This window comes from Aulonocara sp. 'chitande type north' Nkhata Bay, linkage group LG13, assembly GCF_057382095.1.
Source record: "Aulonocara sp. 'chitande type north' Nkhata Bay isolate Kocher_YH1m ecotype deep benthic linkage group LG13, A_spYH_male_GT1.1, whole genome shotgun sequence".
Classification (NCBI taxonomy): Eukaryota; Metazoa; Chordata; class Actinopteri; order Cichliformes; family Cichlidae; genus Aulonocara; species Aulonocara sp. 'chitande type north' Nkhata Bay.
Window position 1 is genome coordinate 15,555,610 of NC_141356.1, and position 27,953 is coordinate 15,583,562.

A 27,953-nucleotide genomic window follows, 5' to 3' on the forward strand; every position below is an offset into this window, starting at 1 on the left:
AGTACTGTTTACTGTGATCATGGTCAAAATTTGAATGAAACAGGTAAATTATCTGAGTATGGAGAAAGCGCTGTTCAAAATGGAGACAGAAAGACTCAGGGTAAAATACTTTATAGTCATTTGGAGTCCCTGGAAACTTCTGTTGAAGCAAACAAGAGAACAAGGGAGACTGCTAACTATATCCCAAGTTACCATTAAACATGGCTGCAAGGTTGAATCCATTAAGGTTGGAGATTTTTTTCTTACTGGAAATTGTAAATACCAGCTAACTAAAGTTATCCAGTATGTTAAGGCTTTTTGTTGAGTTTTAGGATAGATTGTTAATACACAGACACAAAATCTTAGTTCACTGGTTTTGTATCTCTTCTCCTTCTCTCTTGTCATAGTTCTTAAAGGTTATAAAGGGCAAGGGTTAAACTTTTTATTTAATTTTGTGGAATTTTTTTTCTTTTTTTTTAAACAATGACTGCAATAAAGGTGCAGAAGTGATTAATTTTTTCAGTATTTTTAATGATCCTGGGTTTTGTACCCAGTGTTTTCTAAAATGGACCCAGTTTCCTGTTTGATCTTCTGATCTTGCTTTTACCCTATCCTCCTTTGTTCCCCATGCCTAGTCTGTGTTCAGTGATATCTCCTGTGTTTAGTCAGTTTTCTGTTTGTGTTTACTTTGGCCTGTCAAGCTCACGTGTCTTAGTCTCTGTCTCAGTGTTAGTTTCCTGTCTTATTTTGATAGTCTCTTGTCCTGTATACATTGTGTTCAGTTTTGCTTCCCTCTTGCTTGTTAATTGATTTTGTTCACCTGCACCTTGGGTTCCCCAGCTGTGTCTCTTTCCCTGATTACCTTATGTGTATTTAAGCCCTCAGGTTTCCTTAGCTCTTTGTCGTGTTGTACTGTTTGTTTGCTTTGGTGTTTTGCTGCAGTACTTCCTGGATTCAATTAGCCTTGATTTTCATTTTTGCTGTGGGTTTGCAGTTGCAACCTAAATACAGTTCAGCCTTTGGTTCTTCAAGTTAGCCTCCGAGTCTGCATCTTTGGGTCTGTTTCGTGCCTCACCATGACAGTACTGATGCCATATGATTCCACTTTTACTTTCATTTGAAGGTGGAATTATAGAGTTTGGTCGAGCATTATTGATCTGGCAAAGATCAGTTGTTTTGTGTCAAGTTCATTCATCTTCTCACAGAGCTACAGTCATCTGTCCAAGGTAATTGGTGTAACATATGTGGGTTTTGTTATAAGTGTTGAATCGAGGCTCTTTGTTGAGTTATCCTTATTGGCAGCCTGTCTCCTCACCTGCTGAGTCAATCACTCTGGGTCTGTCTCTTTGTTAACAAGTCCTGTTTGTGTGTGTTTCTGTGTGGTAAGAGAGATGAGAAGAAGACAAATAGCTACAAAGCAGAAAATAAAGGAAGTTTTGTTGGCACAGGAAAAGTAAACACGCATATAGGTTAACATAATTAATACAGAATAAGAAACTAAAAGGACAGCAAAAGAGGTGTTATAACTGTAAAAGTGATGTGCTGATGATATATATTTTTTCTGCTGAGTATTGTATCATGTGGGTAGGTTTTAAAACTACATTACACCTGCACCTCAAACTCCAACATCTATATTTAGCCAAAGTTTGTATGGGTATGACTTCTGACTCAAATCCGAACCATCTTTGAGGTTATTTAGCCAGAAAGTGCATAAGATGTAAAATATCACCATATCAACCATGCAGATCATTTCCATATTGAATTGAATGATATACAGGCTAATGACAAAGGTGTGTTTGGAATATGTAGAAAAGAAATGTATGCATAGTGTTAGTGTGACAGAAGACGATCCAAGGGATAGGGTGAAGTACAAACAGATGCTCTGCTGTCGCAAAACCTAAGGAGAGCAGTCGAAAAAAAAGAGAAGAGGAGGAACAAAACTCATTTTCACAAGATACCTAAGAAGGAAAAAAAATGGTGAAAATCAACCAGATCAGATTTACAGTTCTAATGCAGTTCAGAGAGAAACAATGTTCAAAACTATCCATGTTATGAAAGGACACACAGCTCAACACCTCATCTCTCTCTGTATTACACACTCACACGTTCAGATCTGTCACGTTTTATCACGCTGCCCACACACACACACACACACACACACACACACACACACACACACAGCTATCAAAGTTTTGTCATGCAGACTCACATTTGACAAATACATGCATAAACATAAATATGATTGCACACAAGTGTGAACCTGTCAGAACCCCGTCACACACACTGTCTCAGGCACAGACCCACACAGAAACAGACATGTGAGTAGACAGTGAGTTTTAGCTTTCAACCATTTGGTTCATGGTTCTTGATGTGCTCTGTTATTAAGAATGTTTAATCACATAACACATGAAAGCTTCTACTATTACAACCCTTTAAAATGCACACAAAACTAGGCTATGTAGAGTTAATTGGATATGAGTGGGGGAATAAAAAGTGAAACTATAGGAAGTGAGTTTGATTATAAATGAATGATAATACCTCTGTTTTCCTAAACTATAAAAGATAAAGGAGATATTTTGTTTAAGAGGCAGTTACATTAAACATAATGATACATACTATTGTTATTGAAATGTTCACTTTGTAGTAATATTTGGGGTCCTTTTCCTATAATGCTATTCATTTTGCTACCATCTTTATAGTAGTGGTCCTTTTTTGCCAAAATGACAGTAACCTCCTCATATTATTAACATTGTTGTGCTTAAGCAGATGAACATGTTCAACATCATGTTCTTAAAGCAACTTTAAAAAATCCTTGGTAGAATAGTGGCCACCAGTAAATTAATCGTTTGGCCTTAAGTGAAGCAATGAGTTGTGAAAAACAAAACAGGAAGTTTTAATCAGGATGTACAGTATTTGAAATAAATTATGTTATGCAATTTTAATGGGACAAGGATGTAGAAAGAATTAAGTAAATTTGAAATTATTTCATGAATTTTATTAGGTCATTTAACGTGTTTCGCTCTTAAAGACATTTCACATTTCAGGTTTTTTTCTCTAATAAGGAGTTACCCTCAGAATGCATTTGCTCTGTGATTTCATCGTTTTATGCTGCCCAGGGATAATGAGTAATTTGTAAATACTGTGACGCAATCATAGCTAGTTGATGCATAAGGCTCATTAACACGAGTGAACAGTCTCCGAATCATGCCGTTCAAAACAAGTCTGCACCAATCAGGAGCAGATGAAACTTTCTGCTGTGAGGGGATCTGGATGAAAGTACCCACGACACTGAGAATAAAGTGTCCTAAATCACTCAAAAATCATCGCTCATAAGTGACTATCTGAGGCTAATTCATAGCCTTAGAAAACTGCTGTCATAAGGCATTTGGTAAAAGTTTATTCATCACTGCTGTTGGATCTTTTTAGGGGGTGGTTAAATCATCAGTTGTTGGGCATTTGAAATTTTTAGGGAGAAACACTTCAGATGTTGACCTTTATGTGAAATCATTAGCAAGAATGAGACAACAGTTTTAGCTCTGCTATTTTCTCTTCTGTTCTCTTCCCCGCAGTCTGTTTCTGTTTTATCTCTCCAGTCGCTTTTACACTTGTCTTTTTCTCTACCCATATATTGTTTTTCTTCTGTTCATTACCTTACTATTTTCCGGATTTACATTTTTGAAATCTTTTATTATGTTATATTGAGGCACTAGTGGTTTAGGCGTTAGAGAGAATTGTCCATCAGAAGAAAGGCTGCCAGTTTGATCCCTGAATCCATGCCAAACCGTCCATGGTCAAGACACCATCAGTTTGTTTCGAATAGCAGTGAGTAATTGGAATCTGCCTTCATTTGTGTGTAGGGATGAGAATTTATTGTAAAGCATCTTGTCATTTTCTGTCAAGTGTTAATGATTTGATTTGGCTTTAAGAAGAGGAATTTCACTGGTTCACTGCCATTTAAGGAATATGTTTAGACAGTGTACAGTGTTGTGCTAGTGGAAGTGATAAAAAATGTACTTTTGATTAAAACAAAAGCACCATATTTGATTACCTCCAATTGAATATTCATATTAGGTTATTATCAATAAGAACAAATTGTAATAGTCTCATAGTGGATGCAAATTGTCATGACCACTGATCAATAGCCATGACAACAGAGAATGGCCATTAGAGGGATATTTCAATTCATGTCTGCACCTTCAGACTCAAGATATGAAGGATTGTATCTGTGTTTTATTGTTGGAGAAGCAGTTCTCTTAACCAAAGAAATGAAAACGCAAATGAATGCGACAACTCTACTTAAGAAAATGGTATTCTGTTCCTCCTCATCTCAAGCCTCATCTCTAATAGCTCAAGCCTCTGACACATGGAACTGTGCATAAACATGCATATTTTTTTTCTCCTAAAATTGTTGCAGTTGCTTATTGTCAGCAGAATAGAAACAGGACCCTTTCGTCTTCGGACAGCTGACAAACGCTGCTAAGCAAAACTACAACTGATTATAAGCTAATATTATATCAGTTAATGCTAGGTTTAATTGTCCTAAAGAAAATCCACACTTTCCCACTGATAACAGTTTGAATACATTCTTACACTGGATACGAGTTTATTCACTGAGTGTCAAATCTAGCAAAGTTACATTCACTTCAAAAACTGTTTCACTAGTATCGGCTATTAGCAGCTAACAGAGACGATAAAAGGAGTCTTGTCGACAGAAAAGTTCGCTGTCAGCGGTAGGAACTGAGCTTCTTGCACTCACAGAGTCCACTGGACTAATTTCACAAAGTTTTACTGCATCTTTCAGAATAAATAGAGATCAATTGTTCTTACATTATGGGGCACAGTCTAAATTAAATATGTTTGATCTCTGACTAAAACATGTTTGTCCTGCAGCAGCCGCCATAACTAGGATTAAGCACTTGAAATGGGAGGCAAGCAGAACTTTGTTGACTGCAATCTTCAATTTAATGACATCTAGCAGTGAAAATGTTATACAGTAACTTTAAAGACTGTTTCAGTCCAGTAACAAGTTAATTTAATAACCCAATTTAATTAAATACAAAACAGATAAATTATCTTTTGATAGTGTCTCTTACTGTATATTACTTAAAACAGTCTAGAGATGTTACGTACCCATACAAGAGGTTGGTAAAAACAAAACTAAAACCCTAAAACAATACCTTACCCTTCATAAGTTTGGTGATGCAGGTAAACACAAGTATTCCAATATATTTTGCAGTAAATCTGATCTGTGCATGGTCCTCATACACTGCACATTCTACGTAGCCACGGGTAATTCTCATGTACTAGTACTGCACAGTAACTATTTTAACATTTTTATTGTTACATATTATCATAGTGGATGTCCACAATCTATAAAGCACATCACTAAGCAATCACATCTAAAATCACAGCCAGCCAGCCAAGCTATCAACCCCCCCTCCTTACGCTCTTCTTCCCTCTTGAATTTTTCTTCCCAGCTGGACTCTGAAGATTGAGCACAATTTCTTCTTTCGCTCCTTCAATTAACCAAAACGTATTCCTCCAACAGTGACTGTGTGCCCGTTAATTGCCGAGTTGAACTAATCATTATAAAAGAAAAACAAATGCTCTATTATATTTTCCTGATGCTGTGTAATTTTAATCAGCTCACGTAAAAGAATAATATCTTGGTGGAGTTGGATAATGAATAAATGAGGATTTTTCATGTTTTAATGTGAGTGTGTGTGTCTGTGTGTGCGTGCGCCAGTGCAAGCACACAGCAGTGTGTGTGTGAATTCTCAAACTTCCCCCTAAGGAAACAACTGAGTGTGTGTGCATGCATGTGTGTGCAGATGATAGAGCAATAAGAAGAATGTGTGTGCTTTTATAAATGAGCGTGTATGTCTATCTATGTCTAAATCAGTCTGTGTGAATTTGCTGCTTTTATGTGCCTGTGCCTGTGTGTCCTAAATTATTTCCCAACTTGATTATTGCATTTTTTACTAAACTACATATTTCCCCACAGGCCTTTTGCGATATCCATAAAATGATGGTTGTTTGCCACATTTGGGACATAACTGAAGTGAATGAGAGCAGACTGATGCATGCTGGGATATAAATGGGTGTGATTTGGACAGAAGGTGGTGGGAGTTAGTGTCTTGTTGTTTTTCATGCTTCATTGCTTTGTTTGTGATGAAGTCTCTTAGCTTAGCTTACATGTGTACTCATGACAGGGAATCATTCTGCAAGATGAGATGATTATCACTTCATATAAATGTGGATTTCTTTATTAACCCTCACACTGACATATTTATAGATGGTATTTGTACGACTGCTAACAGTTTTTAGTAAATAACAGAAATGCATTTCATCTATAACACTTTAAACTATGAGCATTAAGTGTACACACATACAAATATGGAAACACTTGTGTAGGAATCATTCATTTTGCTCTGCTTGTTGACATTGCGATGGCAACAAGCAAACAAGCAAGATAGTTCCGACATTCAACTCCCTAGCCACTTCCTCCAGCTCTTCTTGGGGATCCCATGTAGGGATGGGTATCGAAAACCGGTTCTTGTTGAGAACCGGTTCCCACTGTTTCAATTCCTTGGAATCGTTTGCCACTTTTAAAAACGATTCCCTTATCGATTCCAGTCGCCCCGAATGACGTCATCACGTTGAGTAGCGTCTTTTACCCAGTAGGAAACACGGCGCCTGAGCGGCACAAACGCTCAAAAGTTTGGTTACACTTTATGAGAAAGGATGACAACAGGGCAACGTGCAATACTTGCAAAGTAGAGATTTCATCAAAGGGAGGAAACACTACGAATATGCAAAAGCATTTGCTCAAAAAACACGCGATTGCTTTCAACGAATGTCGTGTTTTTGATCCGCTCCGGACTAGCGAAGCTCAACCCAGCAGCAGCGGTAGCGTTTCCACGTCCTCTCCCGTTAATACTGCAGGTAACTAATCAATTAGCATTGCATATTATGTTAGCGCGATTTACCTTATTACAAAACCTGCTATTACTGTGCGTTGCATTTAGATAACCATGATGAGAGAGACAGAGTCTGGCTGGCTCAGATGCTGGCAGTTCTCGCTGCAGTCTACCGGTAGCGTCTCCTTTCAGGCCAGGATAGACGAATGTCACCCAGCAGTGTCTAAGTTTGTGGTCAAAGGCTTGCACCCATTTGCCACAGCAGATGCCCCCGATTTCACTTTGGTAAGTGAATGTGTTTAATTGTAGGCAGGGACATTACTGGATATTCTTGTGTAATTGCTACAGAATAATTTATGTTAAACTTTGTTATTGCTACAGGAGAATATTTATTTTATTATTTTACATATACGTTTTTTTTCCTGGGGACCCTGTGACACCCCATTAAGAGCCGTAGGCTGTGGATCTCTTAAGATCCCACTGTTGGGTTTGTAAGGCCATGTTACTCCTAAATTTCTATCTTGTTCAAAGAGAAGATATAAAACAAAGTTCTAAGCTAATCGACCTTAGTGTTCTCCTTTTTTAAAAATAAGAATCGATAAGAGAATCGATAAGGAATCGAATCGTTAAACAGAATCGAAAATGGAATCGGAATCGTTAAAATCTTATCAATACCCATCCCTAATCCCATGGCACTCCCAGACAAAACGGAAAACCTAATCCCGGCAGCATGTTATGCATCTGTCCTGCAGTGTACTGCCAGTTGAATCTGCCCAGAATATCTTCACAGTGAAGCATCCCAGAGGCATTCTAATCAGATGTCCAAATCACTTCAAGCTGACTATTTTCACTCAGCTGTTTCTATCTGAACTCCAAACAGATACCTGGAAAAAGAAAACCTGAAACATGGGAAAAGAAAATGCCATGACCATAGCTGAGACCCAAAAAGTAGATCGACTGATGGAGCAACTATAGGGTGAATTGTAAACAACTTAATGTGACTGCTCAAAATAAAAAGTGTGCAGAAAAATCTGGGGATGTTTCAATGATGCAGTTAACAACACATTTTATCATTAGTTATTTTTATGAGACATCAATTTTGCAAATCAGCAAAATTGATGAAAAAAAAAAATTCTACAATGTGTTCACATTTAAATAACCACCTATTTACTAACCAAATGATGAACAGTGAACATTTAGATGTATTTATTTCAACAATACGTATATTTAGATCCATAAGTTTTTGCCCAGTGACACAATTGCATTTTTGGCCTCTCTATGTCCATTTTTTTAACCATTTATCCAGTTATGTGTAGCAGAGGGCTTGTCTCTGTTGACATTGTGTGTAAGATAGGGGCACAGTCTGGAGAGGTTACTAGTCTCTTGCAAGGCACATTGGAGTTTTACAGTCAAAAAATAAAGATATGACAGAAATGCTGAGTTTCAGCTTCAATTCAGGGGGTTTAAGTGTTGCATTAGGATTTTTAGCCATTTTATTGAAATATTCCTCCATTCATCCCAGCTCTGTCACAACTCTTTTTTAGGAGTTCATAATAGTACTCTTATACCTTACAATATCCTGCTGTAGCTGGTAGTGAGTAACCAATCAAACGATTTAGATTCATATACTGTGGAACTTTGCATTCCTTTGTTTGTATATAGTAATGCATTACTACAATAATATGCTTTCTAGGAAAAAGCCATTGTTTAGGGCTGTGGTGGTTGATGTGTTTGCAACACACATATCTATTCTGCACTTTGGACAACTGGCTTATGACCAGACCCTGGCAGTGGTGACCCACGTAACATAAGGCCGAACCGATCGTACTGTGATCTTAACTTTGGTTTTCATTAAAACTGCAGTAAAATGTTCACTGAAATATTTTATCTTAAAAGTTCCAGGATTGAGGTCAAAGAAGTTCACATTGTATTTATATGAAGAAATCAATTTCAACTTTAAGGCTTATCACAAATGTGAATCATTATTGCACAAATGAACTGCAATTTCAGTTCAATTAGAGTTTAAATGAGAATTTGTGTTCCAAAATGAACAGCCAATCAGAAGGTGACATTCTTCACAGTCTTTACAAAGATTCTGTGTTGTATTATTGTAAGTAAAATTTCATCTCTATCAGTTTTATGTTGGCCGTTCAGTCTGAATTAACTTAATAATTACCTTTCTAAAATAAAAAAGAAGCACATGTCTTTAATCTTTTCTGTATATACTGTTACTGCATCTTGTTTTGAACATATTTAACACAACATAACTTTCTATCTGCCTACAATGCCTGTAAAGGACCTATGCTCAAGTTGATTTGCAGTCTGATACCTGTTCACACAGGGATCAATTGTATCCAGGTAGTTCTAAATATGTTTTTATAAATAAATATTACTGAAATATATTGTTTTTATATTTGTGGAACAGACTCTCATGAGCAGAGGAGACAAACTGTAGTGAAACAAACACCAGGACACCATTCCAGTTAATAGCACAGTATCTTTAACACCTCTGCAGCTGGACACTGCTGGGGTGTTAAAAGTGCTATAAATGACATTCAGTACCAACATTCCCTAGTAATGATCCTTTTCACATTCCTCTTAAATGGACAAACATGAACTTAGCACTGATAAATATTTTAAGAAGGGAACATGCCAGGAAGTGCTATAATTAGATGTATATAGACTAAATTATTTAAATTAATAAATCATGTCCTGGTAATACTGCAAAGATGTTATTCTCAAAGAAAGCCCTATCAAAAACACGGCTAAGCCTGCTGAACTATGCTCCAGTGATTGTCAGGGGTTTTATTGCAGCTCCTTGTTTATGATGTGACACCTCTCAGCTTACTCCCTTTGAAACAGAATAAGAGGGAGGGACACACACTTTTGGGTAAGTTTGGACACACACACACTTGATCTCTTTCAAATGTACACACACTCCATGGAGACGGCTAAGCCTGGTTGGGACTTAGTGAGTTGAGATATGGGCAGCTTTATCCGATCCAGCCTTATCTTTAAAGTACGTCTGAGTCAGTGTGACTGATATATTTATGTCTCCCATATTGTATTTCAGTTTTTGGTATATGCCTACATCTTGTAGAAATGCATGTGTTGATAAGTTGATGTATTTAAATAGGTTCAAGGTTTAGGTTACAAACCATGGCTCATAATGTTCTCTAAAGCGATGGACAAAAGTATCCCCTGCAAAGACTGCATTTATATACAATATTTGATATGACTCACTTTAGCAAGGCAAAAAACTTGCTTGCTGCCTACTTTTAACTTTTGGTATCACTTTCTGACACATGGTTAATCCATTATGATCATTTTCAAACACACCAGGAAACCACTTTAGCATTTCCAACATAAGGATGAACAAAGACTTACAAAAGTTCACATTAGAAAGTAAGTGGGTCTAGTGAATGGCACAATCGCACAACCGCTAAGGAGCAGAAGACAATAGATTGGGTGCAATTCAAAATAGTTTCTCACTGGTTATGTCTAGAAAACAAGGTAAAAAAAATCATATTTTGAAATAATTCCTACATTAAATAAACATGAAAATTTCCTTCATTAGAGCGGTTGCTTGTCTGTGGCAATTGTTTGATACAGATCAGTTTTTTGTTTGTTTGTTTGTTTGCTTTTTGATTGTTATCAACAGTGTCATATCCTCAATTGCAAGGACAGATGATTTCATACAATAATTTTGGAGTATTTGGAAAGTAAGAGCTGTGCCATTTTTTATTTTTAAGCTTTATTTCCAGAAGACAAACGTATCTTACACTGTGTATTTATCAATATTTTTAATTAAAATAGGTGTAGTGAATATCTGGCCTTTTCAAGCCAAGCCATTAAAGCTAAAACAGTAGCACTTAACAGCACAGTGAGATTCTATCTTTATTTTAATGCTGGCCTCCAGTAAAAATCAGTGTCCTCAAACCAAAAGACAAAACTTTTAGTTTTCTGCTGAATTTCAAATATGGCAACAAATGCAACAACTTGTTCTTTTTTTAATGTCTCTGGCTGGTTACAACATAGACTGATTAAAAATGGGATTAATGAGACTGAAGGAAAAATGAGAAGAAAGCGAAGAAAAGACGGAGAGATTTGAAAGGGGAATATAAACTTGATCACCAGCTGTGCATCCAGTGTTTATTTAGCCTGAGCTGCTGGGTTGTGGTGATGACCGATTGAAAGAAGGAGAAAGAAAGTTGTGACTGCAGGGAGGACTGGGGAAAAGCAGGCATTATTAAGGTACTGTTAGATGAATGGGTCTCAAGGGATGGAGAGAAGGAGGGAAAAGGGATACGTTGGAGAGAGTTAGAAAAAACTAACATGACATGAGAAAAAGGCCAAGGCGGCGATAATGACAGGGGGGAGTGAAAGGAAAATAAGAAAAGGAGACGGACGGGGGAGGGAAGAAAATGGGAGACAGGGAGGCCAGACTGGGCATGTGAAAGCCAGTCTTTGTTTGACGCATGCTTGAACGAAGCTAAAAATACTGCTAATAACGTCTGGGCACCCTGCTGCTTCCTCTGCACCCTCCATATGTGGATGTATGTGTGTGTGCTATGGATCAAATTTCTCCATGGTTAAGATTTAGGATTAACCTCAGGGGTCGAGTCCTCACCTTTCTGCCAAAATCAACCCACGTCTTCAACAAATACAGACTTTAACGTCACAACAGATGAACACTCATAATAGCAACAATGTTCACGCACACACACATGCACATACAAAATACTGCCCTGACACTGGACCACCCCTCTGGGCTTAAGTTTTTAACCGCTTCTTTGAAGTGTGTCTAAATGGGAAGGATTAGTGTAATGGTCTAATGTTACACTGACATACTTCTCTCTACAACTTGCCACCATACCATACTGTGCTGCCCCATTCCACTGCACTTTTATAACCCAGATGTTCAAGGTCCTTTAATTATTGTAATTCTTGTTACCTTGTTGAAATTGCTCCTCATCTTTAATAAAATGGGACAAATGACACTCAAAACTTACAATAACTTCTGTGAAAAGAAAAAAAAAACCTCAGCAGCAATGTCTTTTAGGAGACAGCTCCAGTGATCACCTTACTTGAAGAAGCTTTCACGTTAGCAATTACATGTATGAATGTTTCTTTTCTTACAGTCTTAATTAATGGTGCAATAGAATACTTCTGCAGAGGGATGCGGCTGACTGGTGTAGTTCAGTAGAAAGAAAATAGTCACTTGTTGACAACAATCGTGGGCAATGAGTTTTACAGAAAGGAAAGCAGAGAAGATGACCCTAAATCTCAAAATCCACTCTTGAACTGGGCCTGCACCTGATGAATTTACCTGCTTTATTAAAGCCTCCTTCATTATCTGAATCTTCTCTTTGAAGGATTTACTTGTTAATGTGCTAAAGAAGGTATTTAAAGTGTCACTACAATGTGACACTTCTACATCACAAATGTTGGATAAAGTGGTTAACAAAGAAATGCGTATCTGTGAAAATGATAAATCACAGTTTGCTTGTTTATTTGGTACTGCTTCCCTTGTTTCCACACATATCTGCTTATGTGTATAATGATCTGCAGAGTGTAACAGACTTCAGAGCAGTAAAGGCTAAGCTAGTGGAGCTTAGATAGCATGATGGTCTCCTTTCAGCCTCCCTTCAAGGAGCATAGGTTTAAAACCCGTAAAGGCTACACATCTCTTAGCATGTAGTACAGCATTAAGAAAAAAAACAACAACTCATAATTTCTTGAAAAAAACACTGGTGAGTTTTTCAAATGACAATAGGCATCTTTACCACTTAATATAGAACCCAATGTCACAAGAAAGTGTATAAAACACGCTGGTCTACCATGTGATTTTCACACTTTGCCTCTCTTAGACATGATATGGATACACCATGCTTAAGCTGCAGTACCAGCAGGAGGAGAGAATGTATTTAAAGCTAACAAGTTTCTCGCAACCAAGGAAAGTATGAGGCAAAGCGTGACATCTAAACTGTGGACCAGCTTGGCCATTATGCGTTTTGCTGTGATACTGGATATTAATATCTCCAAAACTGGTCATCTGGCACCAAAACAACCTAGTTGGACAAATATTGCAGCTAATAGAAAAAGTTTAAATCAGATTTTGAAATCGAATTTTTTTTCCTTCATTCACTAATTTTATTTAAGCTAGTGAGTCTTTCCTCAGTTTTGTAAGCAAGTTAGACCAAAAGAATAAAATTAGATCACAGTTCTAAACTACAATTACCATTTCACACAAGAAAACCTCAACAGATTATATTAAAATGAAAGCCTCAGCACTTGTTTTGTGGACAGTATGACCTCTTACGCAATCATAGTTTAGTCCTTGTCACTGATACATGTTCATTCATTTCTAACAGTGGTTTTAGGTTCTGCACACAGTACACGCTCCTGTTGGATATGTAATGGTGAAACCAACGGGAATTTGGTCCTTTTCTGTGAGGCATAGACTGTATGATCTGACATCTGCAAAAGTCCACAAGGAGAGGGGGGAAACAGCGAGGAGAAAAGATGACAGATGTGGGGTGGTGAGGGCACACGCAACAAATGGACTGCAATGGGGAAAATATGAGAGACAACAGTTAAAAGGGGACAAATGACATAACTGCAACAGGACAAAAAGAGCACTTCTACAGATTTAATATCTTTGCCGAACCCCTGACTATATCCATCCACATGAATAATGCATTCACACATACTGACAGCAATACAGTTTGGCCTTTAAATGTTTGAACAATGAAAATATGCACACAAATAATTATGCACCTAAACATACAAAAATCTGTTATTTTGCTTGATTCGTTTTCAAAACTCAACGCTTGGCTAAAGGAAAATGGTTCCGTGTCAAGAAAGGCTGTCTTGGAAGTCCCAGCAGGATCCATGTATGTATTCCATGGAAATTGTCAGTCATTCATCATTGGCTGGGTTTAAACAGAAAAACTGTGTATGTGCATACTACAAAGACAGAAAGAGTGAGCATTTCAGAAATATCTGCTATATAATTTTGGAACTATATAATCAACTGTAGGCAACGGGATCCTTTTATCCATGTTGGAAGATATTCAGCCACATTGACAGAATGCTGTTTTTTCTCAAAGCTGTATTATTAAGACAGTTATTCAGTCAGTGCATAGTATCTCCCTAGAGCAACACTCTTTATGCAAAGTGTGATTCTATGTTTGTTGTAATTGAAGAATTATGCACATTTTCAAAAGTGAAGCTTCTGAAGTATCTGAAGTATCAGGCCAGCTGAACCTCCCATGCTGGAGTCTCCTTAAAATATTATTTCATCTTCAAATTTGTATAAAGCTATAAAAATTTCCAAACTGTTGCAAGTGCAATACTCTAGACACAAATATTAAATAACCTATAACATCTAACCTTGTCTTAAAACCAGTATAGACATCCAATTTACATTTGCTTCAGACTCATAGTACTGTGCAGAAGTCTTAAACCAACCCTCCTTTTGTTATATTTAAAGGCAGTCTTGCGCAGCAGTCCTTGAAAATTCCACATATTTTCCAAAGAGCTCCTGCATTAGCTGAAAACCTGCCATATTTCATCATGATGAGAAGTGTGTCCTTAAAAAAAATTTGAGTTAAATTTGAGTCGGACAAGTGAACAGCAAAAAAGGAAAGGTCTACACCTAAACCTTATAGCAGATGAACATAAAATAAATCCAGCAAAGAGCTGACACAGGACCTGAGAGATGCATCTGGTCCTTGAGTTTACTGTTCGCTGAAGCCCTCCCTCTTTCTCTGTGTTTGTTTAACTATGGATTCATTTGGAATTCCAGTTCTCCATGTTAATGAAATTGAGAGATCCCTTTTATATTCTATAAGTATTAAATATAAAGGGATAGGATTATATTTAGGGATGTGCGGAGTTCAGGGATTTGACAGGAGTGGGTCTTACTGTAATAAAAATGGTTAGAAACAGACAATTGACAGAAATGGAGTCCAAACTGTAGAGAACAGAATAGAAGATAGATTTGTTGACTTAAATGAGGACACACATTGTGATGACAAATGAAGAATAGTTCATTCAAAGTGAGAGCGTTTCAACTATAAATGATTTTCTTTCTTTCGTGTTCCATTTGTGCGATTTAGCCTTTTCACATCTGTTCTGACTTTGCCCATCTCTCTTTCCTTCTTCTTCTCCCTTTTTCACATATAAACATTTAAATACCATTCATTCCATACATTTAGCAACAGATGTGTGTGACATCTTCAGATGAATACATTTTTGGCAGATCATTACTGCTTTCTCTTCTTTTATTGTTCATCACTCCACCCTTCTCTTTTCACACTTAGCTCTTTTCAGAAGAAATGAATGCTATAATCTGGAGGAGGAGATAATTTCATCCAGAGCTTTTAGCAGCTGGACCAAACATGAAAGCCTCAGTCAGTCTGTACTTCCAACATTGCATTTCCCTCTGGGACAGAGTTAGCTACATGGCTGTTTGTGCTCTCAAAGCAAATTGCTCTTCTGACCATCAAAATCAGTGTCTCAGTTTGCAAGGAACTAAAAGTGGGTGGTAATGTACAGAGGTTTGTGACAACTGCAAAGATTTCTCACTTATTTAAGTCATGCAAATCTGGTCTGCCCTGGTCCATAGGCTTAGAATTTGACCTTAAAACCTTTTCATACATGCACTGCAGCCTTGACGTTTTCTAGAAGTTGCTTACTAGAGCTCTATGTGAGAATTCAGAATGCCATTCTTGACACTTGCTGCATGTCAGAAAGGATAACATCTGACAATAGTGAACAGTGACACTAAGATTATGTGTAAAAACATGCATATGTGTGTGTTCTTTTCTTACCTTCAAGCCATCTTGTTGCACTTCAGCAGCTTCCTCTTCCTATGAGAAGGAACCTCACACTCATTTAGATTAGTTGAATAAATCACGTATTGTATCTTTAACCCACATTGATTTAGGTGCCACAGTGTTGAAACAGGAAATTGTAGTCCATGTTATTTGACTAAAATGTCAAAGCTTTATAGAGGTCAAGACATGTGAATGGAAAGACAGCCACAGACAAGATGTGAATACAAATTCAAGTAGGACTAGGAAATGGCTGCAGATAGTAAATCTGTAAAACAAAGATGAAACACCCAGAAACAACCCAGAAGTCTTTGATGTCTATTTCATGGCTCCATCAGTTCTGCAGGGTGGAGGGCTTCACGCCTGACTGCCACTATAGGGAGAATGCATATTCTATGACCTTAGAAGGCGTTTGCTTTTGTATATATGTTTCTAAAATATAGCAAACTAACATTCTCATTATGTTCTTTTGTTTGTGTTTTTCTAATGTGTTAAGAGACAGAGAGTTACTTTTTTCCCACATTTCATTGTCCTGTTCAGCATATAGTGTACCATTAGAGGAACACATTTTTTATTAATATTTGAACAAGAATCCCAAACAACAATGATAATCAGAAGTTCATTCATCTCCAGAGTCATGGTTGTCTGTTAATACATTGTTCTTGGCCACACAAAAAACTGGAAACTACATTACACAACTGCAAAAAGAAAACTATAAACAAGCATGAGATTATCACTTCCATGAGTACGTGCACTCTCCAGTGGAGAATTGTTTTGTACTTGAAAAAATCAACTGTGAAGTATGCTCAACTACACTACTCAGTATGCAGACAACTGGAATATTCCATAAGGTGATTGTAAATACTCTGGCAATGCTTAAGATATCCATGTTCCTGAGAACCCAGGAAAAATGAATCTTCCCATTGAACTTTTTTTGTGATTTCCTTCCTCTTTGGAGCTAAAAGAGGCCACCCAAATGCATTAGATATCAATAGAAAGCCCAGGATGTCTTCTATTTTGTACATCAGGACTTACCAGAATAACTCAAATAAGTCAAAAGATATAGAATAAAAACAAATGTCCATTACAGAGGACGTAAATGAATAGGCTGGTTCTCAGGAGGCTAAAAAACCCCCAATGACATTGCAGCTGGTTTGATAACAGTATGTTCTCTAATTATTCATTGTTTTTTTATTACCCCTTCCTGTAATTGTACATGAAAAATGAAGATTTTCAAATGCTGACTGATAGGTTTCGTACCATGTGTCAGATGAGACAAATGACTCAACTGGTTGTAAAATTTAGCTCTTCATCTTTACTGCATTCGTCCCATGTACAGCATAACCTCATTTACACAAGTGTCATTTATCATTTGACACATGACTGAGAAGGATTCACAAAGTAAAACATGAAGATTCAACTTGGACATGCTGTTGTGGTTGATGTGTGGACTAAAAATGGTTGTGGCACTTGTGTGCTGCTTCTTCATGCTATTGATTTTCTATCAGCTGGCCAGACATAAGTGACCACCAACTACACTTGCTCACACATAACACACAAACATAACCTAATCATGATGTCAGAGTCTTCTGACATATTGGACAAGCGAAGGATACACACACACACACACACACACACACACACAAACATATAAATATGGCAAATATAAGAAATACATTATATAGGAGTATATAGAGGTACACCTCCCTGAGCCTCTATGAGCAACAGAAAGAGGAAGGGTGAGGATTAGTCCCGTGAGTTTCAGAATACAGTACATCGGGGAGATGGCCCCCTGAGATGAGCTGCTGCAACAGTGTTGAGGAACAGGAACAATCATGGACGACTAAGTCCATGCATTAGATGTTCCACTGAAAGATAAAGGAAATTGTGAATAAAGAAATCTTAACAGTGGCTAGAAAAAGATGGCCCAAAAGACAACACAGGGAAGGATCATAGTAGCACAAGAACAAGCCCTAAGCACCAGATCCATAGAGGCAGGAGTCTATCACAACCAACAGCACCAGAGTTGCAACCAACCACATGTAGTGGTGGTTAACAAGGAGGAGAAGACCAGAGCTGTGATGGCAATCCCTCAGACAGCAACATAAAGTCGAAGAAGGATGAGAAAACAGAAATATCAGGAGTTGTAGGAAAACCTGGAGCAGATGTAGAAGGTAAAATCAGTTCCACATTTCCGTATGTTGGTATTCCACACTTTATTCTCATATTTTGAGCCATTCTTCTTCAAAACAATATATATTTTAAATTTTGTTTAAGTATGTTTAGTGCTGGTGTAGTGGTAGTTCTTTGAAAAAGAAGAGCAGAGGGTGAGCTCTAACGTTGAAATTTCTATGCCTGAGTATGGGACAGGAGATTTTGACTCTCCGTTGAACCTAACAGATTATAATGTGCTGGTCTTGAAACACTAGACAAACACTAGATCAATTATTTTTAAAAATATTTAGAAATATATTTAGTTGATAAAGACGTTTTCCTAGCTACTTGTGTCTCAGGATGTCTTCTAGAGTGGTTCTTCGTGTACATGTGCTATTTGACATGTTGATATTGGCTCTTCGTCTCCTGTAAGAGCTTGGTTTGCATTGCTGGCAATAGGTCAGACTTTTCACCAATTCCCTTCTGCTTTTGCAGATGATGTTTTCCTGTTCAATGAATTGAGCGACGACCTTCATCTTTCCCGGAGGTATGAAGATAATATGCAGTGTTGGGAAGGTTACTTTTAAAATGTATTCCGTTACAGAATACAGAATACATGCCCCAAAATGTATTCTGTAACGTATTCCGTTACGTTACTCAATGACAGTAACGTATTCTGAATACTTTGGATTACTTAATATATTATCGTGCTTTTTACAACAACGTGAATGTACTATTGCTGTGTGATTTATTACTATTACTGAAGGTCCGCGACTCCGAACTGTAGTAAAGGGACCTCTGACTAATACGGCGGGGTCCCTGTCGGCTCATAGCCGAAAAATAGCTTTACTTTGTTGTGTGGGTCAATTTTTCTTGCGAGAGACAGAGAGAGGCGTTGAAAGACTGCTCCAACGGAACTTATTGTTTTCGGAGGAAAACACGAACACGGTGTACAGTCGAGTCTTAATAGCTTACTTACAACTGGGCTTGTCAGGCACTCTTCTTGGCTGCAGTGGTTATTATTATATTTACATGTTTCCAGCTCCCGTTTTTCCTCGACGACAACTCGTACCTTTCCACTCGCCTTTTTCTCCCTCCTCGCGCTCACAGACACATAACGTGTATGGCAGTGCATTCTCCCTGCAACACGGACTATACTGCCCATGATGCTACATTCTTTAGAGCTATGCTTGTAGCATTCTGCCTGTTAGCTTAGCACAACAACAACAACAACGAAAAGGCGCTCTCTCACCCAGGAAACACACAGTCGCAGAAAGAGAGAGAGAGCGTCGCCCTGTAACCATGGCAACCGTAACGCTGCCGCCTGGAACAAAAGAACGTAGCTGTCAAACAAAACCCAAACAGTCCTGACCCGCGACAAAATGAAACAGGAAAGTACCGCAGTGTAATCCATTTATTTCAACAAAGTAACTGTATTCTGAATACCACCTTTTTAAACGGTAACTGTAACGGAATACAGTTACTCATATTTTGTATTTTAAATACGTAACGGCGGTACATGTATTCCGTTACTCCCCAACACTGATAATATGTTTATATGTGGAGATGTATAGTTATGTATACCTGTGTGATGTGACATCTTATTTGGTTTTCAGTTTATTTTTATTACTATATTATTTGTACTGCCCAATTTATAATTATGTTTTTAACAGTGTTAGCGTTTGATAAAATGCAAATTAAAAAAAAAGTTAATATTTAAAAGGATATATGTCTTATTTAATGAATCATTTCAATGTAAGCAGCTATCTCCTGGAAGTTTTCAGTCTTTTGAATATGTGGCTTTACAGCTGAAGGCCCCATCCAAAGTTGTGTTTCTTAATGTTTACAGGCCTCCCAAATACTGCACAGACTTTTTTAATGACCTCAGTGAACTGCTGTCTGTGATCTGTGTTGATTTTGACTGTGTAATTATTGCTGGGGATTTTAACATTCATGTGGACAACCCTCAGGACAAAGGGACTAAAGACCTGAGTAACACTCTGGGCAACTTTGGGCTGACTCAGCATGTAACAGAGGCCACACATAATAGAGGACACACTCTTGACCTACTGATCTCCAAAGGCCTGAGCATTTCAAAGGTTACTGTGTCTGATGTGGGCCTGTCTGATCATTACTGTGTTTTCTTTGAAAGTAAAATCTCAGCCCACACAAATATATCAACAACAGTGATCACAAAACGGTGTATAACTGAACACAGTAGTGCAATTTTTAACCAGGTCTTCCCATTAACACCTGACCTGCCCAGAGGGTCAGTCAATGAGCTCGTCAATAGCTTCAATACTAACATGTTAAATGTAATGGACACTATTGCTCCCATTAAGGTGAAGGTTATCTCTGGAAGGAAAAAGTCTCCATGGAGAAACTCCACACTGGTGAAAAAAGAAAAAAGAGAGTGTAGGAAAGCTGAGCGCAGATGGAGAAAAACAAACCTCCAGGTTCATTATGACATTTATAAAGAGAAACTTCACAATTATAATTTACAACTGAGGAGGTCCTACTTCTCTGACATCATCACTAAAAACAGCCATAATGCTCGGGTCTTATTTTCTACAGTTGACAGGCTAACAAACCCTCCTGTGTCAGTGGCAGCTGAACTTCATTCGACCATGGCCTGCAATGACTTTGCCAAATTCTTCACTGAAAAAATCCAAAAAATTAGACAAGCAATTGGTACATCAACAGCAGATCCAGGATATGTACTGTGTCCACCAAAAAACTGTTTAAACACCATGAAACAGTTTCAACCTATTAACAGCAAAGACCTGGAGGACATCTTAGGTAAACTGAACTCCTCCTCCTGCTGTTTAGATGTCCTGCCAACAAGTTTTTTCAAAAAGGTCTCAAAGACTTTAGAGTCAGACCTGTTACAGATCGTCAACTTTTCTTTATTATCAGGTGTGTTTCCAGAATCACTAAAAACTGCTGTAATCAAACCTATACTGAAAAAGGACAATCTTGACAAGACACAAATGAACAACTACAGGCCAATCTCAAATCTCCCGTTTTTAAGTAAGATCATTGAAAAAGCAGTTTCTCAACAGCTCAGTTACTTCTTAAAACAGAATAATTGCTACGATGCCTTCCAGTCAGGTTTTAGACAGAACCACAGCACTGAAACTGCTCTGACCAAAGTGTTTAATGACATATGTCTGAATACAGACAGTGGAAAAATGTCAGTCCTAGTTTTACTGGATCTCAGTGCAGCATTTGATACAGTTGACCACAACATATTACTCAAACGACTGGAGAACTGGACAGGTCTTTCAGGAACTGTACTAAACTGGTTCAAAACATACGTAGAAAACAGGAAATACTTTGTATCAATAGGTAACTTCACATCTGAGCAGACAAGTATCACATGTGGAGTTCCCCAAGGTTCCATCTTGGGACCCCTTCTGTTTAACATCTACATGCTCCCACTGGCACAGATTATAAACAACAATAAAATAAACTATCACAGCTATGCAGATGACATACAAATATATATCACAATGTCACCAGGAGACCGAGGCCCTGTACAGGCTCTTGGTAAATGCATTGAGGAAATCAATGACTGGTTGTGCCACAATTTTCTCCAGCTAAACAAAAACAAAACTGAGGTAATAGTCTTTGGCGCCAAAGAAAAACGATTACAGGTCACCAGAGAACTTCAATCTATACATCTAAAAACCACAAACCAGGCGAGAAATTTGGGTGTAGTGATGGATGCAGACCTAAACTTAGAAAAACACATTAAGACAATAACAAAGTCAGCTTACTATCACCTCAAGAATATATCAAGGATAAAAGATCTGATGTCTCAACAGGACCTGGAAAAACTAGTCCATGCATTCATCTTTAGTAGGCTTGATTACTGTAACAGCATCTTTACAGGTCTACCTAAAAAATCAGTCAGACAACTACAGCTCATTCAGAACTCTGCTGCTCGAGTCCTCACTAAGACCAAAAAAGTGGACCACATCAGTCCAGCTCTGAGGTCCTTACACTGGCTGCCTGTCCGTCAGAGGATAGACTTTAAAGTTCTGATGCTGGCCTATAAAGCTCTGAATGGTTTAGGACCAAAATACATCAATGACCTCCTGACCCAGTATGAACCATCCAGATCCCTCAGGTCATCTGGATCCGGTCTTTTATCAGTTCCCAGAGTCAGAACCAGACACGGAGAAGCTGCATTCAGCTTTTATGCTCCTTATATCTGGAACAAACTCCCAGAAAGCCTCAGATCAGCTGAAACACTCAGTTTATTTAAATCCAGGTTGAAGACTCACCTGTTCTCAGCTGCATTTGAATAAAGCACCAAATCCACACTTTAAGCTTAAATTTCAAAACTTACATTTAACTACTGATTTTATCTACTGTTCTGATTTTATCTGTTTTGATTTTATATACTGTTTTGTTTGTTTGTTTGTTTGTTTGTTAATTAGTTAGTTAGTTTATTTGCTTGTTTTAATCAATTTTAAATCATGCTTTTTATTTGTTCTTGTTTCTAATGTCTCTGTAAAGCACTTTGAGTCACCTTGTTGTTGAATTGTGCTATACAAATAAACTTGCCTTGCCTTGCCTATATAATGTGAACAACTTTCTTTCAGTTTTGTTCCAGCATATATTCCCACAATTAATTTAAAAAATTAAAAAAAAACCCTCTAAGCAGGCAATTAAACGCATCCCTGCTTAACCTTGTTTTCAAATTCTGTGGATTACAGACACAACCTAATGAAAAACACTCTCCTTCTCCTTCCTGCTCTTCATTATGCTAATGAAATCCCCCTTTTAGCTGCCATATCTGCTTTTATTTTAATATTCACAGAAAGAGAAAGACTGGAAGAAAAAAATTGTTTGCTTTTGATGATTCACACTTCACCGATGAACGTGTTCAAATAAATAATTCGGCAGGGGGACAACAGGCGCAGGCATGAAATTATTACACAGTGCACCTTGATTATTGAAAATTGAGTGTGTTTGAGAAGGAGGGAGACGTGTGTGTGTTTCTTTTCTTCCACTGAAGTGCGAAGTTCCATCCCAGTCACCTTAACGTAATTATACATGGTAGGAGATGCGCGTGTGTGTGTGTGAGACTTTGTACTGGGGGTTGACTAAAGGAAAAAGGAGGATAGACTTTTTCCTTTGTGAATAATTCATGGGCTTGAAAACTATGAGAGGTTTCTGCTAAATAGTTTTGGTGGCAGAGAGTGATGAAACTGACACATTCACACAAACAGACACCCACACCTGATTAAGGTCGGTGAAATGAGGGTTTTCCTGTATAAACATATACGTCTGAACTGTAAGGTTATCCACACAAACCCACAGCCCTGGAGGCATTGAGTAGGAGAACGTTAATATGCATATATCATGAGTCCAAGTTACACGTGACTGCGATACAAAGTAAAGTAGACACTAAGCAGCTCACTGCACAGTTATTTAGGTACACCATGCTTGTCTCAGATCGAAAACCCTTTTCCCATCTGAACTGCCTTAATACTTCTTGGTATGAATTCAACAAAGTGCTAGAAATCACCTTCTGGGAGTTCGTAGTAGTAGAACTCACCAGTCGACCTTTCTGACTCTTGAACTCTTAATACCTGACAGAAACCTGTGTTATATACATATTTTGATTGATTGATTGATTTAAATTGTATTGAATTGTCAATACACTGATCTATGTTCTCAGTCACAATAAAGCAGATATTCTGTTCTACTTTGCACTTTTTGCCCGAGCAGTTGAACAGGTATACCTAATAAAGTGGCTGGTGAGTGTATGTAAAGACTGAAGTGCAAAAAAAAAAATGCTGCATAACTGGTACATTTATCAAACATTTTTCCTCATCAATACTTCCTTAAGGTAAGAAGGTGCTTGCCTCTTCAGAGCAGTGTGGTATTTTCTTTTAGTTATTTTTATTTAAATTACTTAAAATATATCAGGTTTGGTTTCGCTCAACTTCCAAACCCTGTGAATCAATCTTTTGCAGATTTGCATGTCCTCATGTTCCTAAATCTGAAAAGCCCTCTTACAAACATGACAAACAACCACAATTTCAGACTGTTTGTCTTAACTATCAATATGTGGAAAAAGATATCAAGTTTATGAACAGCTTCATTAAGTCTGAAAAAATTAAGTTTTACAAATGTGACAAAACATGTGATGCAGATTTTTGTATAAAAATTGTTATTTTTGGAACTTCAAAATCTTTTCATCTCATAGATATAATTCACATGCATATGAATACAGATTTTTGCCTGATTAGAGTCAAAACTATGTTAGAATAAATTTTTTCTGATGTTAAATCTTCTCTAGTTCAATTGCTCTTCCTTTTTTGATGTCACAACTAGGTTTGCGACTCTTCTACAAAGACCTACACTCTGTTTCATTTTCCTGCACAGTGATTCACTGGGGTTGTTAACTGGAAAATTGCTCATTTAAGTCCAGTTTCAGAATCTTTTTCGAAATGAAAGTAGAAAATGGTATGCAAAGAAATTAATTTGCATTTTACATGAAAAAAAATCTGAAGATAGAAATGTACAAATGAAAGTAGAGTATTATGATTAGTTATCATAGAATACATCATCTATAGATGGTCTAGTGGTGAGAGGCTTTGTAAAGACACGCACATAAACACTTGGATTGACTCTGGCAGAACACACCAGCAGAGAGAAAGAGGCACATACACAGAAACTCAAGAGTTCCAGTGAGTGCACTGACCACTAAATGCTTTACTTCCCACTCACTGACATATGCACACATTCACACATTCCACACACACACTCTTAGTGTCCCGACTGCTAAATACTTTACCCACCTGGCAACCCATGGCTCTGCTAGTTAAAAGCTTTCCGATTAGATGTACATGTATCCAATTTCACTTTAAAGAGCCTGCGGGAAGCAAAGCCGCTTGCCATCGGCGGGAAAACATCACGCTTTTATTCCGGGAAAGTCGGAGCGAATAAGGCGATGACCGGCAGAAGAGATGGATGGATATAGACGGAGGCGGTGAGAGTGCAGGAAGAATGGGCTGTTGTAATTAGTTTATCTAATATCAATCTGCTTCTATCTCTGTCATGTTCTCTCTAAGTCACTCCTCCCTTCTTCTCTTTGACTGGTTTTCCCTCACCCCACTTGGCCTTTCTTGTTCACTCTTCTTTTAAAAACACATCTCTTCTTCAGTCATTTTCAGTGCTTTACAAATGTTCTCTTTGCATCCTTTACCTCAATTCACCTTCCCAGTCGCGACATCTTCCCCTTTGTCCCTTTCCTCTTCTCTTCCATCTGATCCTCTGTCGCTTCACCCTTTTTTCCCTGTTTGCCTCATTTTGCCCCCCCCCCTCCCTTTCCCAAAGCTATCCATCTATTTCCCTGCCTCTTTTATTCAGCTCATTCATCCTTCCATCCAACCATTCATCCAGCGTAATGTGTTTCTAAGTGAGTTACCTACAGAAACAAAGTGGGTCACATCACTGTAGTTATTGCATCACCCACCTGATATGCAGGGCTCAGTTGTTTATACTCTGGATGCAAGCGAAATAGAGATGAAGCTCATGCAAGAGGGTGTTTGTAAGGACAGAGTTGTTTAGTGTATGGGCTATCAATTCCATTGTCTGCACTGAATAAATCGGTGGCACTTTCATGTAAATATATATCATTTTGCTACCTTGCTATCTTCAGCTGCTGATTGCTGTGACACAGTAGTAGTTAAGCCTCACCTTTCGTTCCCTTGACCTGGTAAAATTATTTCAGCTGCAGAATCAGGAAGAACAGGGAGAAAAAATTTAAACTGCAGTGAGTGCAAGAATTGGATATTTGGCCCAACATAGAAAATACAGAATATATAGGCACTGAAATAAACAAAAACTCAAACTGCTGTTCACTAAAATGACCAAAATAAAGTTATGTGATATGTAAAGACAGTCTATTACCATTTTATTATTTTTAGAAAGAAATACTCTGTAGAAACCCAAATCCAACTACATCCTTCTGATGATGCATGCTGAAGACGTTCAGCTGCTAAATCACATTATATATCTCTTTTTATTTCATTATTTTGTCATGCTTATAGGCTACAAAAATCTTTCTTTGATTGAAAATGAAACAAGAGATGTGCTTAAATTAAAGCTTATACAAATATCTACACAAGGGTACACAATGGTATTGTGAGGACAAAAAGATAGGATTGAATCCTGGAGGGAAATTGTGATGTGTGGCATATAAACGAGGTGTCTTTAACCATTATTCCGTGGAACCAGATAAATTAATGGAGTAGTCTGAAGCAACTCATTAAAATCTTAATCAGAGCAATGCCTTATTATGAATATTGGACAGAATGTTATGATTTTGTTCATGCAAATGTTATTTGGTTCACAAATTATGCAATGGCAATGCATAAATATGTTCCCATTGTCTAATGATGGAGCTCTAGAACTGTTAATTGGTTGCATATATCAACTACAAAATCTATCTGACTAATCTCCCTTAGTGTTTTCTTATTATAAATGTTATTATTTGCTATATAAGTTGATGAGCATGAGAATGGATATATTCAAACCTTCATCAGAGCATGGTAGAGACTTACATAAAAAAACAGAGATGCTTGTTTGTCCCAAGGTAGTTCTGAGCGGTGCAGGTGTAGAAATATTTTGGCATGTTTTGCCTTTACTGAACAGTTTGACAGCTGTGAATGACAGGAAACATAGGACAAGAGAGTTGGGTAGACAGGTCATGCATCACAAGCCGCAGGCCAAATTCAAGCCAGAGGTGTTGTGGCTACTTGGTCTGTACCTGAGCCCACTAGGTCTCTTTGACCTTCACATGCATTTTTAATAGCTCTCAGTTGACATAGGTGATCATATTAGGAGGTTGACACTGAGGACACTGAGCATAGAAGCTGAATGTCTTCAATATCCAGCTGAAAGGAACACAGTCGGCATTGGACTGTGTGTTAATGGTTTGCATCTGTGTTGTAATAACAAGTTTGAAAATTATCTATAGCACTTTTCATTAATCTTTAATAGATTTTTGTTTTTTGGCTGACCCAATAAACATATATATGCCATTGCCATATTATTCTAATGCAAATGAACTGAAGAGCTATTTGTGTGATTTTATCTAACTTTCTATGTGATGTTAAATTGGATACTTTTAAGATGATGCTATTCCTTATTTTCTGACACAGAGGTTTTCACATAAATAATGAGATCATTGCAAAAGAAATCTCCATGAACCAGAAGCTAAAGTTCAGACTGCTCTAAATCTCCAGTTTCCTCACATTTACTACTATTCCACTCTACTCTTGGATCTTTATGATGCCAAAGAGAGGAAATAAACTTAATATGGTGATTTCAAGCCACCATCCTAGTGTTAAGAGCACTCTGAGATGGGCAATCAATCAGAAGAAAACTGGCTTAAAGGGATAGCAGCCTTAAAGAAAGAGGAGCTGAAATGAATTGTTTCAGACAGAGGATGAAATAATGGGCTTATTTTGAGTTGTGAATCATACAGAGCTACTCTAGTAGAATCTCAGAATAGCAATAGGGGGAAAAAAACAGAACAGGTCCTTTTTAAAACAAAAGCAACACATTTTGCCTTGTACAGCTACACGTGGCATGTTGGGTAGGATGTATCAACTACTGAAAACCTCTCAAAGAAGTCTGGCTTTATATTACAGAAAGGCAGCATGCAATGAAACAGATTCAGACAAGTTTGATATAGATGGGTAAAAATGTGAGAACAAATTAGTATTTTTAATTTTATTGGATATTATAATATTAAGAATATTTTATAGGGCATGGCTATATGGCAGGCCTTGGGACTTTCCTCTCTTTTTTCTTTCCCTGTCTCTTCTCTCAGTAGCTAACCCCAACTCAAGTGGAGTTTGGGTTAGGATTTCCTTGCTGGCCCACATGGGGTTGGTGGACTTTCTCCTTCTTCTTTCTCCACACATGTTATACATTGACTCATGGTTTTTATAGACCGGCATGTGCTGCTTTTCTCTTCCAGATCATCATTGCTGTTATGGTGATAATTAGGCCTCCCTCGTCTCTAACTAGT